At 49.6% G+C, this 18831-nt stretch overlaps 1 long non-coding RNA gene across 1 annotated transcript; it reads right to left on the reverse strand.

Moving 5' to 3' along the window:
- Nucleotides 1-4308: 4308 nt before the first annotated feature.
- LOC139396870 (uncharacterized) lies at nucleotides 4309-5600 on the reverse strand. The gene is made up of 3 exons (XR_011630878.1): nucleotides 5513-5600; nucleotides 4553-4630; nucleotides 4309-4462 (listed from the first exon to the last, which is right to left on the reverse strand). It is a non-coding gene; the product is annotated as an uncharacterized lncRNA (long non-coding RNA).
- Between the last annotated feature and the right edge of the window lie 13231 nt (nucleotides 5601-18831).

Consider the following 18831-nt stretch of genomic DNA (forward strand, 5'->3'; position numbering starts at 1 on the left):
CCTGCAGCACTCTGCCAGTCTGCGAGTACAGGTACTCCACTCCGAGGAGTTCCCCTATGAAATAAAAAAAATAAAAAGCAGAGTAGAGAAGTGTTAATGGGATGTAATTAATGCAACTGATGTAAATGTTCATTCTCTTACTTGACTTACCTGTGTACTCGCTAGGCTTGGTGTAGTCCTTAACCTGTTCCTTGCCAAGCACCCTTTCGCTGCTAAGGTTAAGGATGCTTGCAATAAACAATGATCAACCACAGAAAAGTATTAATCCGCCAGTCTCTGAATTGTTGCAATAGCATGTATTTTTTTTACCAACACAAAAGGTCAAGTATAATTACCTCTGAATCAGAGGAGTGGTCAGGGTGAGGAGAACTGTGTCGACCAGGGGCCTCAGGAGAGCTTCCGTCTTCAGGGGCGGTGGGACTGGATGGCCCAGACCTGGGTGCGTCAGCGGGTTCCCCTGACAGAGGTGCCGCCGAGCTGGAGGACGGGGCGCTCATACGAGGGACATGAGGGATGTGGACTGTCTGGTCTACATCCTCCTCCTGAAAGCCCTCGTCCTCCTCGTCGAGCTGCTCGACAGCGGCTGCCTCTTCCGGAAGGTCAGGGTCCCCGCTGACATCCTGCAGCACTCTGCCAGTCTGCGAGTACAGGTACTCCACTCCGAGGAGTTCCCCTATGAAATAAAAAAAATAAAAAGCAGAGTAGAGAAGTGTTAATGGGATGTAATTAATGCAACTGATGTAAATGTTCATTCTCTTACTTGACTTACCTGTGTACTCACTAGGCTTGGTGTAGTCCTTAACCTGTTCCTTGCCAAGCACCCTTTCGCTGCTAAGGTTAAGGATGCTTGCAATAAACAATGATCAACCACAGAAAAGTATTAATCCGCCAGTCTCTGAATTGTTGCAATAGCATGTATTTTTTTTACCAACACAAAAGGTCAAGTATAATTACCTCTGAATCAGAGGAGTGGTCAGGGTGAGGAGAACTGTGTCGACCAGGGGCCTCAGGAGAGCTTCCGTCTTCAGGGGCGGTGGGACTGGATGGCCCAGACCTGGGTGCGTCAGCGGGTTCCCCTGACAGAGGTGCCGCCGAGCTGGAGGACGGGGCGCTCATACGAGGGACATGAGGGATGTGGACTGTCTGGTCTACATCCTCCTCCTGAAAGCCCTCGTCCTCCTCGTCGAGCTGCTCGACAGCGGCTGCCTCTTCCGGAAGGTCAGGGTCCCCGCTGACATCCTGCAGCACTCTGCCAGTCTGCGAGTACAGGTACTCCACTCCGAGGAGTTCCCCTATGAAATCAAAAAAAAAAAAAGCAGAGAAGTGTTAATGGGATGTAATTAATGCAACTGATGTAAATGTTCATTCTCTTACTTGACTTACCTGTGTACTCACTAGGCTTGGTGTAGTCCTTAACCTGTTCCTTGCCAAGCACCCTTTCGCTGCTAAGGTTAAGGATGTGCTGCAGGTGGCCACTGTAGGAGAGCAGGGGCTTCCCGTTCTTCCCCTCCACTGCTGCCTGCGCACGGTCCTTGTTCCACCTCATCAGTCCATCCAAAAGGAATGCCTGGAAATGCATTGCATTTGCCCTGGTACCTGAGAGAACAATGCACGATTAGGGTGGGAGAGCTGTTGCTGTTGCTGTTAACATTAAACATTAAGCATTACTTTAAGCTCCACAATGACAATTACCTGGGATGAACCGGTTGAGGTGGAGATGGAATGACTCCAAGGATGTGGAACCCCGTGCGCAGTGATAAACCAGCAACATCACGCCGCCCTTGGTGATTTTGCCGGTCTCGGTGTACAGCTGTACACCGGGTGGGTCCTGTATGCAGTGGAGGTGGCGCCTCTGCTCTTTCCAGATCGCCTGGATGCGGATGGAGTCCAGCAACGGGATGCCCAGGGTGTCGACCCCCTTCTCGCTGTTGAAGGTCTCGAGGAGAAGGAATTCGGTCACCGCAGCTCCACGCGTATGACGCCGACAGCAATCTCCTTCCTGCCGATCTTCCTCGAAACCTCTGCCTCGGTGAGGCCGACCATCCCGTGCTTCCCCTCCAGCTCAGACCTCTTGGCCTCCAGCAGTCGGCAGACATCGCCTGCATCCCACTCAAAGATGCAGGCTGACAGCTGCCGCATGAAGGGACCGTAGAGCTGGTGGCTCTCAGTGGTGACACCTGACGCAAACCGCCGCATCAGGTGCCAGATGTCCAGCCGAACCACCAGCTGGTCCCAGTCATTGTACATGGCAGCTGTCTTTGATCCGCCAAAGCTGGAGCAGCAGTCTCGGTCCACGTACATGAGCTGGGGGGGGGCGCCACCCCGGCGAGCCGGTACCGTTCCATGAGACCAGCCGCCATGGGGAGCAGGCCCTCGCCCTCACCGGCAGTGAGGACACTGACGAGGACCTGCCCATGCTCGTTACCGACGTTGGTAACCCAGGCGGCTGTGTCTGCAGCGGTACCCGCAAGCTTTTTAGTCACCTGGAGACAAACACACAAAGACAGAAAGGTAAAGACATTATTTAAATATAGAGATAAAAATAAAAATCAGACATGACTCATCTTCACATTTTTAAGTGAAAACTCACCTTCTTGGTAGAGTCCATCTTTAAGATGGACCCAAAGACGGAGGTGACCCTGGCCTTCACCTCGTCCAGCCGCGATAGCACGTCATGGCTGTAGACTGTCAGAAGCCAGACGGGTGAGGGCATCTCCGGTGGATCAGTGAACTGCCGCCCAATGCCAGAAACTGCTTGCACTCCCCGAGGTACCGTATACAACTACGCATCAAGGACTCGCTGTGACTTTCACACAGCTTGCTGTAGGTCTGTGACGCACTGTTCCCCAAAGTGCGCGACCTCAGCATCCTCACAACCCGCAGGTCACAGGACAGCCAAGAGAGTGAGTGAGAGTGAGTGTGAGAGAAAGCATATGAATGACATGCATTCATTTAACTTCATTACTAACTAACAAAACCTTGTGAACTTACTTGTATGTCAATATTGCTGGAAACTGGCAGCGATGCCGAGCGTCCAGCTGACTGACAAGGTCCCGTGACCACCCCGCGACCTCCTTCTTACACCGGCCGCATTCCAGGTACTCAGTGGCCATGAGATACCAGCGGTCGATGTCCAAGACCCTCCGGATGGTCTTGTAGAGCCCAGCCTTGCACAGTGTGCCTCTGCACCCAGACTGGGGACATGCCAGCTTGTATGCCCATATACGTACGGGCATCCAAAGGAACAGCTGACATGCGAAGAAGGGGTCGGGGGATGCGGGTGGCTGATTGTAGATCGGCCGTGGTTGGGGAGGGTTCCACCACGTGACCAGGTCAGTGGTGAGTGTCGACCTCCCAAAGCTGTTCCTGGTGAACAGCGTGCGGCCGATCCACCGCTGCTGCTCCTTGGTGAGAGATGAACGCCAACTCTCTGGAAGCAGCAGCTGAGTGAGAGGAGAGAGTGATGGGGGAGAAGGGATGGTAATGTTTCAGAGAAACGGACAGGGAGAGAGTATGCAGGAGACAAGACAACTGTGTCCAATGTTTAATATCTTAACAATGTGGAGTAATTACAGTTGATGAATTTACCTCAGCACTTTCTGAGGCGGGCCTTGGAGGCAGGAAGGACTGCCGGGGCAAATCCTCCTCTTCGCTCCGCCCTAGTAGGGCAGGAGCAGGGGCCGGGTCAGGAACCGGGGCTCGGTCATTTGGAGGCAGAGGCCGAGGGAGCGATGGGTGGAGCTGTAGGGATACGGCTTTTGCAGTGACACAGAAATAAATAGGTTAAATGAATGAATAAATGCTTCCATGAATGAACAGAGAAAGTTAATAGCACAATTCCAACATGCCCAGATGAATATCAATCAGTGATAGGATGTAACAAAATAATTAAATGAGTGTTGGTCAAGTTTGAGTGTAAAACTTACATGAAATTAGTGATTAAAATGGAAAATAGAAAGTCATGATTACGTGACATACAGGATGACAGCTACATGCAGGATGACAGCCACAACATGCAGGATGACAGCCACAACATGCAGGACAGGATGACAGCCACAACATACAGGATGACAGCCACAACATACAGGATGACAGCCACAACATACAGGATGACAGCCACAACATACAGGATGACAGCCACAACATACAGGATGACAGCCACAACATACAGGATGACAGCCACAGTGGCAAGGTAAGATATTTAATAGTGCATACATGCAGTGACTCTCCTCTAAAACCCAGATGACTCTTACCAATACATTTCCTTGGGCTGATGATAGGGAAAAATATTTAAAACAATTTAATACATGTCAGCAAAAACTTGAACTGAATAATTATCAAATGTCCTATGTCAATTAATAGTGATGTAAAAACATACATGTGTCTATGTCAGCAGCTGCTTTGACCAGCTCTGCGTCTGATATATCTGTTGGTGGCAGTGCTGGTCGAGGGAAAGACACCCCTATATCACGTGGAGAGAGAAAGGATTGTGAGCTACACAGCTTATCGAAACATTTTTATTTTTATCTTACATGTGAAACTAGACACTCACCTTGAACTGCAGGCTGAGAAGCAATGAGTTTCTTCATCTTCGCCTGCAGTTCACCTGGGGCGAGAGAGCGCCTTGCACCTGGGAAAAGCAATTCAAACATTATTTCAGGCACTCAGACAGAGAGGTTACTCTAAACAATATCTCAGAACCATAAAAAACAGCACCTTGGGGGCCCTCTCTCCCATTCAACCTACACACTCACATAACACAAGTCTGTCAATCACTCTTTTGGACCCCAACCTCCATTATAGAGGTTCCAGAGACATTTCCAAATCCTCCCCTTCCCCTGATTTCAACCCTGACCACAACCCTAACCTTAACCCGTACCCTAATTTGGGTTCGTATCCTGCTCCTGTCCATAATCCAACCCCTAACCCCTAACCAAAACCCCACCGCTAACCCTACCCCTAATCCTAATCATAACCCTAACCCTCTTAGAACAGATTTTGAAATTGACCCCTCTCGGAACCACAAACTTCTTTCCTCCTCTCATTCCCCTTCTGAGCAGCAGACAATCCTCATCCCCCTAGTTACTACATTCTCACATAGGATCAGACCGTTACATCAGGTGTTCAAACACAATTTTTCCATCACCCAACAGGCATACACACCCCTCGAGCCGTATAGAATAATCTCAGCATTTAGGAGGAATAAGAGCCTCAAAGACATCCTCATCCAAGCTAAATACAGTACCCCCAACCACCCAAACGGCCCACTTCAGACCAAGAAAATGCATTTCAAACTCATACAGCAAGACCTCCACTCCAGATTTAGACTCCATTTCACTCTACACTCCAAATGTCATATGTGTATAATCACTTGCACATTTGACAAAAAACACTACATTGGGGAAACCCAGTATACAATAGAAAATAGACAAACAACATTCTATACAATATCAAACGTGCCCATTTACACACAGAACTAGTGACTCATTTCCAGGATCACCCCATCACTTACCTCAATATATCAGGATTACAGTCGTGTTCTGGGTGGACCAGTGGGCGGCGAAAAGTGGATAAGAGACCTAGGATAAGAGACAGTGGATAAGAGACCTAGGTAGGTGGAGTGCACCCCCTTTCCACGTGTCAGAGATGGAAGTGGACCAACCAATTCAAACCTAGAACCCTGACCCCCCTAACCCTAAACCTAATCCCTAACCTCTAGCCCAAACACTGGAGCAGTTACACCAACTTCGGAGGACACAAATCACTGGAAACAACTAAAAAAAAAAATAAAAAAAAAAGTTTCCAGACCCGTATCTCCCATTCCCCAAGTGGACGAAAACACGGCAAAAATCTACCGCATACACAGGATCCCAAATGGACAAAAACGCGATGGTAAGCGGGACAAAGTAGTAAGCCACCACAAGACCTCAAACTTCACATTTCCATTTTCGACAGATAAAGTTCATTATAAACATACCAGCTGCGTGCTTGCAGACGCGATAAAGACAAGCAGGTTAAAATATCAAAACAAAATATGTGACCAATGGCATTAAATTGGAGACAGGCCGAAAAGCTTGAAACATGTATGGCAATTTAGCGAGTTAACCCGCTAGCTAATTTGTCCTGTGATATAAACATTGCGTTATTTTTTTACCTGAATTACACAAATTCCTCTACTCCGACAATTAATCCACACATAAACCGGTCAACTGAAACGTTTCTAGTCATCCCTCCTTCTTCATCTTTGAATTTATATGGTAATTGCCAGTAAAACACAAATCAGTTCTTCAATCAACCACGTCCTTTAATCAACCACGTGAGTGAGGAGATATCACGTGCATAGGCAGAAATCCCAGGGGGGACACGACCCCCCTATCCTGGGAAAAATATGATCCCCCCCCCCCCAATATATCACTGTAAACATATCTATGTAATTTCAATAATATGAATGAACGCAATGAAAGCACTTATGCTGATTATAGACACTTAATAGCGCGTTTTTAAGTTTCAAAAGATTGCGACCCCCGCCCTTTGCCTCACAATGGTTTGATCCACTGCAGGTCATTAGTTTTGTTGGAAGCGACTACCAGCAGCTAGCTAACTAACTAACTACCAGCAAACCATCGCTAGCGGTCTTCAGCGCGGAAAGCTCTCGCCAGTTCGAACAACGCGACTCTAACCAGAGCATAACGGACCTATTATTATTTATTTTTTTTATCCCCGGATTACCACCGGATTCCCACCGCAAACGGAACATTTTCAGATGGGTCTTCACAACTAGCTAACTGCAACCCCGGATGATTACTCCTGGCTAGCGTTTCCATCCATTTAGCTTTGAAGCTAGCCCGGCCAGAGCCCATGTGCTACCACCGAAGCATACTCCTGGGCTACAATATCCGGACCCACGACAGGTCTATCGATGTCACCGCATGAAGAGGCATAAACAGACTCACCCCATCGCGACGTCCCCCAAAGGCTAACTTTCTAGCCCTTGCTATCTCCTTGCTTGCTAATTCGGCCTGCTAACTGCTAGCTTGTTTAGCCCCGGTCCGCTAACTGCTACCTTGTTAAGCCCCGGCCTACTAACTGTTAGCTTGTTAGCACAGGCCTGCTAACCGTCTGACTCAACGGACCAAATATTTACTTTCAATCTCTTTTCGATTTTTAATTTGATTATACCTTCCGGTAACCTGCCTCACCCAATGTGATACGGAATCGCTATTATTTTTAATTTTTAGAACACATTCAAGAACCTCCAGAAGCTAACTAGCTACAAGCTATTTAATCATTGTTAGCCACTGCTAGCGGCCTTTACCTTCTCGCCGGCCTTTACCTACTCGCCAGTCTAGCTTCTCTGCCCCGCACACCGCTGCCCCCTGGACACTGATCACGTGGCTACATAGCTGATGCATGCTGGACTGTCCATCAATCACGGTACTCCATTTTGCTTGTTTATGTTTTATCTGTCGGCCCCAGCCGCACTCAGGTGGTAATTTCGCTTAATTTGCAAAGAAATCCACATTAAGGACTATAAATGTGATGAAATATGACATTAACACCTCTAGCCAACCGCATTTTTTTTTTTTACTACAGAGGCTACCCGAACTGTGTAATTTAACAGCATCTGTAGATCGCTAGCTACTGTAGCTATAGTATAGTGTGCTGCATGCTGTGGGCAGGCAAGTTAGCATTGTCTATCAAATATTTTTCTGACAGAAATGGATAATATCCGATGTATATTGCAAAGAAATGAAAATAATCAACTAGTAAAATGTGATGAAATATGACATTAACACCTCTAGCCAACCGAATTGTTTGACTACAGGAGCTACCCGAACTGTGTCCTTTAACAACATCTGTAGATCGCTAGCTACTGTAAACAAGGTTTACAAAAACGCAAAAGTTTATTTGACTGCTGACAACCCTATAAAACCTTAGCTAACATCTATATCAACTCAAACTTGGAATTGTATACTGTTTAATTGTCTATTTTTCTTCGTTTTTTGATGGCATGCGTTTGAAGTGTATGTAGTTGGATGCATTGTATGATATGTGACAACATGATTGTCATTGGGGCAAACGTGGCTTTCTATGATTTTAACTAAACTGAATTTAACTGCATATGAGCTAATAATCAACCTAACCCGGCACCCCCCTCCACACCACTGATATCGTCCTATACCCCCCCCCCCCCCCCCCCCCCCTCACTGCTGTCCTCCTCCTTATCAAGCAAACGTAAGTTCCTTTATATGTATCTAATACTGTTATGCTGTTACTTGTCACTGCACTCCTCAGTCATGATAATAGTATTTTTCTTGCCTCCTAAGATGGAAAATCCTAGTTTCCGGTTCACGCCGTCACAGGAGTTGGTCCTCAAGGCCACCATGCAGGCAGTTAAAGTGGCCGCTGACGGCCCCCCTGCTTCTGGTGCCCAGGGCCCTCCTGTGAGGGCTAAGAAGTGGGAGGAAGTGGAAGCAGAGGCTCGAGCCCGTGTCGTCTCCGAGGGAGGTGACCCCGGTGCAGAGATGGTCGTCCTGAGCCGGTGCACGGTTCAGTTCGGCAAGTACCGGGGTCAGACCTTCAAGTGGATGATGGAGAACGACGTGGGCTACATGATGCACCTGGTAACGGTGCATCAGAAGGAGAGGGAGCGAGCGCGCAGTGTTTCCCAGCATCCCCTGATGGCCAACAAGGACGCCTTGACTCGCGCGCCTATCCGGCCTTCGCTGCGATGGTCAGGTTCAACCGGGCACACGAGGAAGCTAAAGTCCTGTCCTCCCAGCCAGGTGAGTTTGTTTAATTCTTCTCATTGTATGTAAGATGTAACTCTTTTGCTCTGACAGTTAATTGGTTCACGTGCTGATTTCAGGCCAGGAGGGCAAGGCCCTTGTCGGCATTGGGAAGTACAAGTGGGACACGCTGCAGGACCTGTATGAGGCTACGGGTGCAGACAGGATAAAGTAAGGGGCGAGCGTCTTTTGTGTTTTCTATGTTCATGTCAGTGTTTTTTATGCACCATTTTACATCTGAAATGTTCCCTCTGCTGTGTCTCACACAGATATGTCAGGAGCATGAGGACGCAGACACCCCGTTATCCTGGGAGTGCGATGGCCGCCTTGATTGATTACATTCAGCGCAGAGACCAGGAGGGGGTAGCTGCTGTGGCCGGGCCCGCCGCAGCCAGCACCATCCCCGCCAGTAACACCCGGCCCAACAGTGCGGCTTACGTAAGTGTTACATATCTTAAAGGAAAATATAATTCTACTTGTTCCACACAGTTGGAAATGGTGACATATTTGCTGTTTTGTTTTCAAAGGCCTCTTGGTCCTGCGATCTCTGCGTTCCTTTCAAGGCGCTCTCTCGCCCCAGGTGAACTGCAGGCGAAGATGAAGAAACTCATTGCTTCTCAGCCTGCAGTTCAAGGTGAGTGTCTAGTTTCACATGTAAGATAAAAATAAAAATGTTTCGATAAGCTGTGTAGCTCACAATCCTTTCTCTCTCCACGTGATATAGGGGTGTCTTTCCCTCGACCAGCACTGCCACCAACAGATATATCAGACGCAGAGCTGGTCAAAGCAGCTGCTCACATAGACACATGTATGTTTTTACATCACTATTAATTGACATAGGACATTTGATAATTATTCAGTTCAAGTTTTTGCTGACATGTATTAAAGTGTTTTAAATATTTTTCCCTATCATCAGCCCAAGGAAATGTATTGGTAAGAGTCATCTGGGTTTTAGAGGAGAGTCACTGCATGTATGCACTATAAAATATCTTACCTTGCCACTGTAGCTGTCATCCTGTATGTTGTGGCTGTCATCCTGTATGTTGTGGCTGTCATCCTGTATGTTGTGGCTGTCATCCTGTATGTTGTGGCTGTCATCCTGTATGTTGTGGCTGTCATCCTGTATGTTGTGGCTGGCTATCATCCTGTATGTTGTGGCTGTCATCCTGTATGTTGTGGCTGTCATCCTGCATGTTGTGGCTGTCATCCTGCATGTAGCTGTCATCCTGTATGTCACGTAATCATGACTTTCTATTTTCCATTTTAATCACTAATTTCATGTAAGTTTTACACTCAAACTTGACCAACACTCATTTAATTATTTTGTTACATCCTATCACTGATTGATATTCATCTGGGCATGTTGGAATTGTGCTATTAACTTTCTCTGTTCATTCATGGAAGCATTTATTCATTCATTTAACCTATTTATTTCTGTGTCACTGCAAAAGCCGTATCCCTACAGCTCCACCCATCGCTCCCTCGGCCACTGCCTCCAAATGACCGCGCCCCGGTTCCTGACCCGGCCCCTGCTCCTGCCCTACTAGGGCGGAGCGAAGAGGAGGATTTGCCCCGGCAGTCCTTCCTGCCTCCAAGGCCCGCCTCAGAAAGTGCTGAGGTAAATTCATCAACTGTAATTACTCCACATTGTTAAGATATTAAACATTGGACACAGTTGTCTTGTCTCCTGCATACTCTCTCCCTGTCCGTTTCTCTGAAACATTACCATCCCTTCTCCCCCATCACTCTCTCCTCTCACTCAGCTGCTGCTTCCAGAGAGTTGGCGTTCATCTCTCACCAAGGAGCAGCAGCGGTGGATCGGCCGCACGCTGTTCACCAGGAACAGCTTTGGGAGGTCGACACTCACCACTGACCTGGTCACCCTGGTGACCAGCTTTGGGAGGTCGACCTGGTCACTGACCAACCCTCCCCAACCACGGCCGATCTACAATCAGCCCCCGCATCCCCCGACCCCTTCTTCGCATGTCAGCTGTTCCTTTGGATGCCCGTACGTATATGGGCATACAAGCTGACATGTCCCCAGTCTGGGTGCAGAGGCACACTGTGCAAGGCTGGGCTCTACAAGACCATCCGGAGGGTCTTGGACATCGACCGCTGGTATCTCATGGCCACTGAGTACCTGGAATGCGGCCGGTGTAAGAAGAAGGTCGCGTGGTGGTCACGGGACCTTGTCAGTCAGCTGGACGCTCGGCATCGCTGCCAGTTTCCAGCAATATTGACATACAAGTAAGTTCACAAGGTTTTGTTAGTTAGTAATGAAGTTAAATGAATGCATGTCATTCATATGCTTTCTCTCACACTCACTCTCACTCACTCTCTTGGCTGTCCTGTGACCTGCGGGTTGTGAGGATGCTGAGGTCGCGCACTTTGGGGAACAGTGCGTCACAGACCTACAGCAAGCTGTGTGAAAGTCACAGCGAGTCCTTGATGCGTAGTTGTATACGGTACCTCGGGGAGTGCAAGCAGTTTCTGGCATTGGGCGGCAGTTCACTGATCCACCGGAGATGCCCTCACCCGTCTGGCTTCTGACAGTCTACAGCCATGACGTGCTATCGCGGCTGGACGAGGTGAAGGCCAGGGTCACCTCCGTCTTTGGGTCCATCTTAAAGATGGACTCTACCAAGAAGGTGAGTTTTCACTTAAAAATGTGAAGATGAGTCATGTCTGATTTTTATTTTTATCTCTATATTTAAATAATGTCTTTACCTTTCTGTCTTTGTGTGTTTGTCTCCAGGTGACTAAAAAGCTTGCGGGTACCGCTGCAGACACAGCCGCCTGGGTTACCAACGTCGGTAACGAGCATGGGCAGGTCCTCGTCAGTGTCCTCACTGCCGGTGAGGGCGAGGGCCTGCTCCCCAAGGCGGCTGGTCTCATGGAACGGTACCGGCTCGCCGGGGTGGCGCCCCCCCCAGCTCATGTACGTGGACCGAGACTGCTGCTCCAGCTTTGGCGGATCAAAGACAGCTGCCATGTACAATGACTGGGACCAGAGTGTGGTTCGGCTGGACATCTGGCACCTGATGCGGCGGTTTGCGTCAGGTGTCACCACTGAGAGCCACCAGCTCTACGGTCCCTTCATGCGGCAGCTGTCAGCCTGCATCTTTGAGTGGGATGCAGGCGATGTCTGCCGACTGCTGGAGGCCAAGAGGTCTGAGCTGGAGGGGAAGCACGGGATGGTCGGCCTCACCGAGGCAGAGGTTTCGAGGAAGATCGGCAGGAAGGAGATTGCTGTCGGCGTCATACGCGTGGAGCTGCGGTGACCGAATTCCTTCTCCTCGAGACCTTCAACAGCGAGAAGGGGGTCGACACCCTGGGCATCCCGTTGCTGGACTCCATCCGCATCCAGGCGATCTGGAAAGAGCAGAGGCGCCACCTCCACTGCATACAGGACCCACCCGGTGTACAGCTGTACACCGAGACCGGCAAAATCACCAAGGGCGGCGTGATGTTGCTGGTTTATCACTGCGCACGGGGTTCCACATCCTTGGAGTCATTCCATCTCCACCTCAACCGGTTCATCCCAGGTAATTGTCATTGTGGAGCTTAAAGTAATGCTTAATGTTTAATGTTAACAGCAACAGCAACAGCTCTCCCACCCTAATCGTGCATTGTTCTCTCAGGTACCAGGGCAAATGCAATGCATTTCCAGGCATTCCTTTTGGATGGACTGATGAGGTGGAACAAGGACCGTGCGCAGGCAGCAGTGGAGGGGAAGAACGGGAAGCCCCTGCTCTCCTACAGTGGCCACCTGCAGCACATCCTTAACCTTAGCAGCGAAAGGGTGCTTGGCAAGGAACAGGTTAAGGACTACACCAAGCCTAGTGAGTACACAGGTAAGTCAAGTAAGAGAATGAACATTTACATCAGTTGCATTAATTACATCCCATTAACACTTCTCTACTCTGCTTTTTATTTTTTTTATTTCATAGGGGAACTCCTCGGAGTGGAGTACCTGTACTCGCAGACTGGCAGAGTGCTGCAGGATGTCAGCGGGGACCCTGACCTTCCGGAAGAGGCAGCCGCTGTCGAGCAGCTCGACGAGGAGGACGAGGGCTTTCAGGAGGAGGATGTAGACCAGACAGTCCACATCCCTCATGTCCCTCGTATGAGCGCCCCGTCCTCCAGCTCGGCGGCACCTCTGTCAGGGGAACCCGCTGACGCACCCAGGTCTGGGCCATCCAGTCCCACCGCCCCTGAAGACGGAAGCTCTCCTGAGGCCCCTGGTCGACACAGTTCTCCTCACCCTGACCACTCCTCTGATTCAGAGGTAATTAATTATACTTGACCTTTTGTGTTGGTAAAAAAAATACATGCTATTGCAACAATTCAGAGACTGGCGGATTAATACTTTTCTGTGGTTGATCATTGTTTATTGCAAGCATCCTTAACCTTAGCAGCGAAAGGGTGCTTGGCAAGGAACAGGTTAAGGACTACACCAAGCCTAGTGAGTACACAGGTAAGTCAAGTAAGAGAATGAACATTTACATCAGTTGCATTAATTACATCCCATTAACACTTCTCTACTCTGCTTTTTATTTTTTTTATTTCATAGGGGAACTCCTCGGAGTGGAGTACCTGTACTCGCAGACTGGCAGAGTGCTGCAGGATGTCAGCGGGGACCCTGACCTTCCGGAAGAGGCAGCCGCTGTCGAGCAGCTCGACGAGGAGGACGAGGGCTTTCAGGAGGAGGATGTAGACCAGACAGTCCACATCCCTCATGTCCCTCGTATGAGCGCCCCGTCCTCCAGCTCGGCGGCACCTCTGTCAGGGGAACCCGCTGACGCACCCAGGTCTGGGCCATCCAGTCCCACCGCCCCTGAAGACGGAAGCTCTCCTGAGGCCCCTGGTCGACACAGTTCTCCTCACCCTGACCACTCCTCTGATTCAGAGGTAATTATACTTGACCTTTTGTGTTGGTAAAAAAAATACATGCTATTGCAACAATTCAGAGACTGGCGGATTAATACTTTTCTGTGGTTGATCATTGTTTATTGCAAGCATCCTTAACCTTAGCAGCGAAAGGGTGCTTGGCAAGGAACAGGTTAAGGACTACACCAAGCCTAGCGAGTACACAGGTAAGTCAAGTAAGAGAATGAACATTTACATCAGTTGCATTAATTACATCCCATTAACACTTCTCTGCTTTTTATTTTTTTTATTTCATAGGGGAACTCCTCGGAGTGGAGTACCTGTACTCGCAGACTGGCAGAGTGCTGCAGGATGTCAGCGGGGACCCTGACCTTCCGGAAGAGGCAGCCGCTGTCGAGCAGCTCGACGAGGAGGACGAGGGCTTTCAGGAGGAGGATGTAGACCAGACAGTCCACATCCCTCATGTCCCTCGTATGAGCGCCCCGTCCTCCAGCTCGGCGGCACCTCTGTCAGGGGAACCCGCTGACGCACCCAGGTCTGGGCCATCCAGTCCCACCGCCCCTGAAGACGGAAGCTCTCCTGAGGCCCCTGGTCGACACAGTTCTCCTCACCCTGACCACTCCTCTGATTCAGAGGTAATTATACTTGACCTTTTGTGTTGGTAAAAAAAATACATGCTATTGCAACAATTCAGAGACTGGCGGATTAATACTTTTCTGTGGTTGATCATTGTTTATTGCAAGCATCCTTAACCTTAGCAGCGAAAGGGTGCTTGGCAAGGAACAGGTTAAGGACTACACCAAGCCTAGCGAGTACACAGGTAAGTCAAGTAAGAGAATGAACATTTACATCAGTTGCATTAATTACATCCCATTAACACTTCTCTACTCTGCTTTTTATTTTTTTTATTTCATAGGGGAACTCCTCGGAGTGGAGTACCTGTACTCGCAGACTGGCAGAGTGCTGCAGGATGTCAGCGGGGACCCTGACCTTCCGGAAGAGGCAGCCGCTGTCGAGCAGCTCGACGAGGAGGACGAGGGCTTTCAGGAGGAGGATGTAGACCAGACAGTCCACATCCCTCATGTCCCTCGTATGAGCGCCCCGTCCTCCAGCTCGGCGGCACCTCTGTCAGGGGAACCCGCTGACGCACCCAGGTCTGGGCCATCCAGTCCCACCGCCCCTGAAGACGGAAGCTCTCCTGAGGCCCCTGGTCGACACAGTTCTCCTCACCCTGACCACTCCTCTGATTCAGAGGTAATTATACTTGACCTTTTGTGTTGGTAAAAAAAATACATGCTATTGCAACAATTCAGAGACTGGCGGATTAATACTTTTCTGTGGTTGATCATTGTTTATTGCAAGCATCCTTAACCTTAGCAGCGAAAGGGTGCTTGGCAAGGAACAGGTTAAGGACTACACCAAGCCTAGCGAGTACACAGGTAAGTCAAGTAAGAGAATGAACATTTACATCAGTTGCATTAATTACATCCCATTAACACTTCTCTGCTTTTTATTTTTTTTATTTCATAGGGGAACTCCTCGGAGTGGAGTACCTGTACTCGCAGACTGGCAGAGTGCTGCAGGATGTCAGCGGGGACCCTGACCTTCCGGAAGAGGCAGCCGCTGTCGAGCAGCTCGACGAGGAGGACGAGGGCTTTCAGGAGGAGGATGTAGACCAGACAGTCCACATCCCTCATGTCCCTCGTATGAGCGCCCCGTCCTCCAGCTCGGCGGCACCTCTGTCAGGGGAACCCGCTGACGCACCCAGGTCTGGGCCATCCAGTCCCACCGCCCCTGAAGACGGAAGCTCTCCTGAGGCCCCTGGTCGACACAGTTCTCCTCACCCTGACCACTCCTCTGATTCAGAGGTAATTATACTTGACCTTTTGTGTTGGTAAAAAAAATACATGCTATTGCAACAATTCAGAGACTGGCGGATTAATACTTTTCTGTGGTTGATCATTGTTTATTGCAAGCATCCTTAACCTTAGCAGCGAAAGGGTGCTTGGCAAGGAACAGGTTAAGGACTACACCAAGCCTAGCGAGTACACAGGTAAGTCAAGTAAGAGAATGAACATTTACATCAGTTGCATTAATTACATCCCATTAACACTTCTCTGCTTTTTATTTTTTTTATTTCATAGGGGAACTCCTCGGAGTGGAGTACCTGTACTCGCAGACTGGCAGAGTGCTGCAGGATGTCAGCGGGGACCCTGACCTTCCGGAAGAGGCAGCCGCTGTCGAGCAGCTCGACGAGGAGGACGAGGGCTTTCAGGAGGAGGATGTAGACCAGACAGTCCACATCCCTCATGTCCCTCGTATGAGCGCCCCGTCCTCCAGCTCGGCGGCACCTCTGTCAGGGGAACCCGCTGACGCACCCAGGTCTGGGCCATCCAGTCCCACCGCCCCTGAAGACGGAAGCTCTCCTGAGGCCCCTGGTCGACACAGTTCTCCTCACCCTGACCACTCCTCTGATTCAGAGGTAATTATACTTGACCTTTTGTGTTGGTAAAAAAAATACATGCTATTGCAACAATTCAGAGACTGGCGGATTAATACTTTTCTGTGGTTGATCATTGTTTATTGCAAGCATCCTTAACCTTAGCAGCGAAAGGGTGCTTGGCAAGGAACAGGTTAAGGACTACACCAAGCCTAGTGAGTACACAGGTAAGTCAAGTAAGAGAATGAACATTTACATCAGTTGCATTAATTACATCCCATTAACACTCTACTCTGCTTTTTATTTTTTTTATTTCATAGGGGAACTCCTCGGAGTGGAGTACCTGTACTCGCAGACTGGCAGAGTGCTGCAGGATGTCAGCGGGGACCCTGACCTTCCGGAAGAGGCAGCCGCTGTCGAGCAGCTCGACGAGGAGGACGAGGGCTTTCAGGAGGAGGATGTAGACCAGACAGTCCACATCCCTCATGTCCCTCGTATGAGCGCCCCGTCCTCCAGCTCGGCGGCACCTCTGTCAGGGGAACCCGCTGACGCACCCAGGTCTGGGCCATCCAGTCCCACCGCCCCTGAAGACGGAAGCTCTCCTGAGGCCCCTGGTCGACACAGTTCTCCTCACCCTGACCACTCCTCTGATTCAGAGGTAATTATACTTGACCTTTTGTGTTGGTAAAAAAAATACATGCTATTGCAACAATTCAGAGACTGGCGGATTAATACTTTTCTGTGGTTGATCATTGTTTATTGCAAGCATCCTTAACCTTAGCAGCGAAAGGGTGCTTGGCAAGGAACAGGTTAAGGACTACACCAAGCCTAGCGAGTACACAGGTAAGTCAAGTAAGAGAATGAACATTTACATCAGTTGCATTAATTACATCCCATTAACACTTCTCTGCTTTTTATTTTTTTTATTTCATAGGGGAACTCCTCGGAGTGGAGTACCTGTACTCGCAGACTGGCAGAGTGCTGCAGGATGTCAGCGGGGACCCTGACCTTCCGGAAGAGGCAGCCGCTGTCGAGCAGCTCGACGAGGAGGACGAGGGCTTTCAGGAGGAGGATGTAGACCAGACAGTCCACATCCCTCATGTCCCTCGTATGAGCGCCCCGTCCTCCAGCTCGGCGGCACCTCTGTCAGGGGAACCCGCTGACGCACCCAGGTCTGGGCCATCCAGTCCCACCGCCCCTGAAGACGGAAGCTCTCCTGAGGCCCCTGGTCGACACAGTTCTCCTCACCCTGACCACTCCTCTGATTCAGAGGTAATTATACTTGACCTTTTGTGTTGGTAAAAAAAATACATGCTATTGCAACAATTCAGAGACTGGCGGATTAATACTTTTCTGTGGTTGATCATTGTTTATTGCAAGCATCCTTAACCTTAGCAGCGAAAGGGTGCTTGGCAAGGAACAGGTTAAGGACTACACCAAGCCTAGCGAGTACACAGGTAAGTCAAGTAAGAGAATGAACATTTACATCAGTTGCATTAATTACATCCCATTAACACTTCTCTGCTTTTTATTTTTTTTATTTCATAGGGGAACTCCTCGGAGTGGAGTACCTGTACTCGCAGACTGGCAGAGTGCTGCAGGATGTCAGCGGGGACCCTGACCTTCCGGAAGAGGCAGCCGCTGTCGAGCAGCTCGACGAGGAGGACGAGGGCTTTCAGGAGGAGGATGTAGACCAGACAGTCCACATCCCTCATGTCCCTCGTATGAGCGCCCCGTCCTCCAGCTCGGCGGCACCTCTGTCAGGGGAACCCGCTGACGCACCCAGGTCTGGGCCATCCAGTCCCACCGCCCCTGAAGACGGAAGCTCTCCTGAGGCCCCTGGTCGACACAGTTCTCCTCACCCTGACCACTCCTCTGATTCAGAGGTAATTATACTTGACCTTTTGTGTTGGTAAAAAAAATACATGCTATTGCAACAATTCAGAGACTGGCGGATTAATACTTTTCTGTGGTTGATCATTGTTTATTGCAAGCATCCTTAACCTTAGCAGCGAAAGGGTGCTTGGCAAGGAACAGGTTAAGGACTACACCAAGCCTAGCGAGTACACAGGTAAGTCAAGTAAGAGAATGAACATTTACATCAGTTGCATTAATTACATCCCATTAACACTTCTCTGCTTTTTATTTTTTTTATTTCATAGGGGAACTCCTCGGAGTGGAGTACCTGTACTCGCAGACTGGCAGAGTGCTGCAGGATGTCAGCGGGGACCCTGACCTTCCGGAAGAGGCAGCCGCTGTCGAGCAGCTCGACGAGGAGGACGAGGGCTTTCAGGAGGAGGATGTAGACCAGACAGTCCACATCCCTCATGTCCCTCGTATGAGCGCCCCGTCCTCCAGCTCGGCGGCACCTCTGTCAGGGGAACCCGCTGACGCACCCAGGTCTGGGCCATCCAGTCCCACCGCCCCTGAAGACGGAAGCTCTCCTGAGGCCCCTGGTCGACACAGTTCTCCTCACCCTGACCACTCCTCTGATTCAGAGGTAATTATACTTGACCTTTTGTGTTGGTAAAAAAAATACATGCTATTGCAACAATTCAGAGACTGGCGGATTAATACTTTTCTGTGGTTGATCATTGTTTATTGCAAGCATCCTTAACCTTAGCAGCGAAAGGGTGCTTGGCAAGGAACAGGTTAAGGACTACACCAAGCCTAGCGAGTACACAGGTAAGTCAAGTAAGAGAATGAACATTT

Source organism: Oncorhynchus clarkii, unplaced genomic scaffold, assembly GCF_045791955.1.
Source record: "Oncorhynchus clarkii lewisi isolate Uvic-CL-2024 unplaced genomic scaffold, UVic_Ocla_1.0 unplaced_contig_11143_pilon_pilon, whole genome shotgun sequence".
Taxonomy (NCBI): domain Eukaryota; kingdom Metazoa; phylum Chordata; class Actinopteri; order Salmoniformes; family Salmonidae; genus Oncorhynchus; species Oncorhynchus clarkii.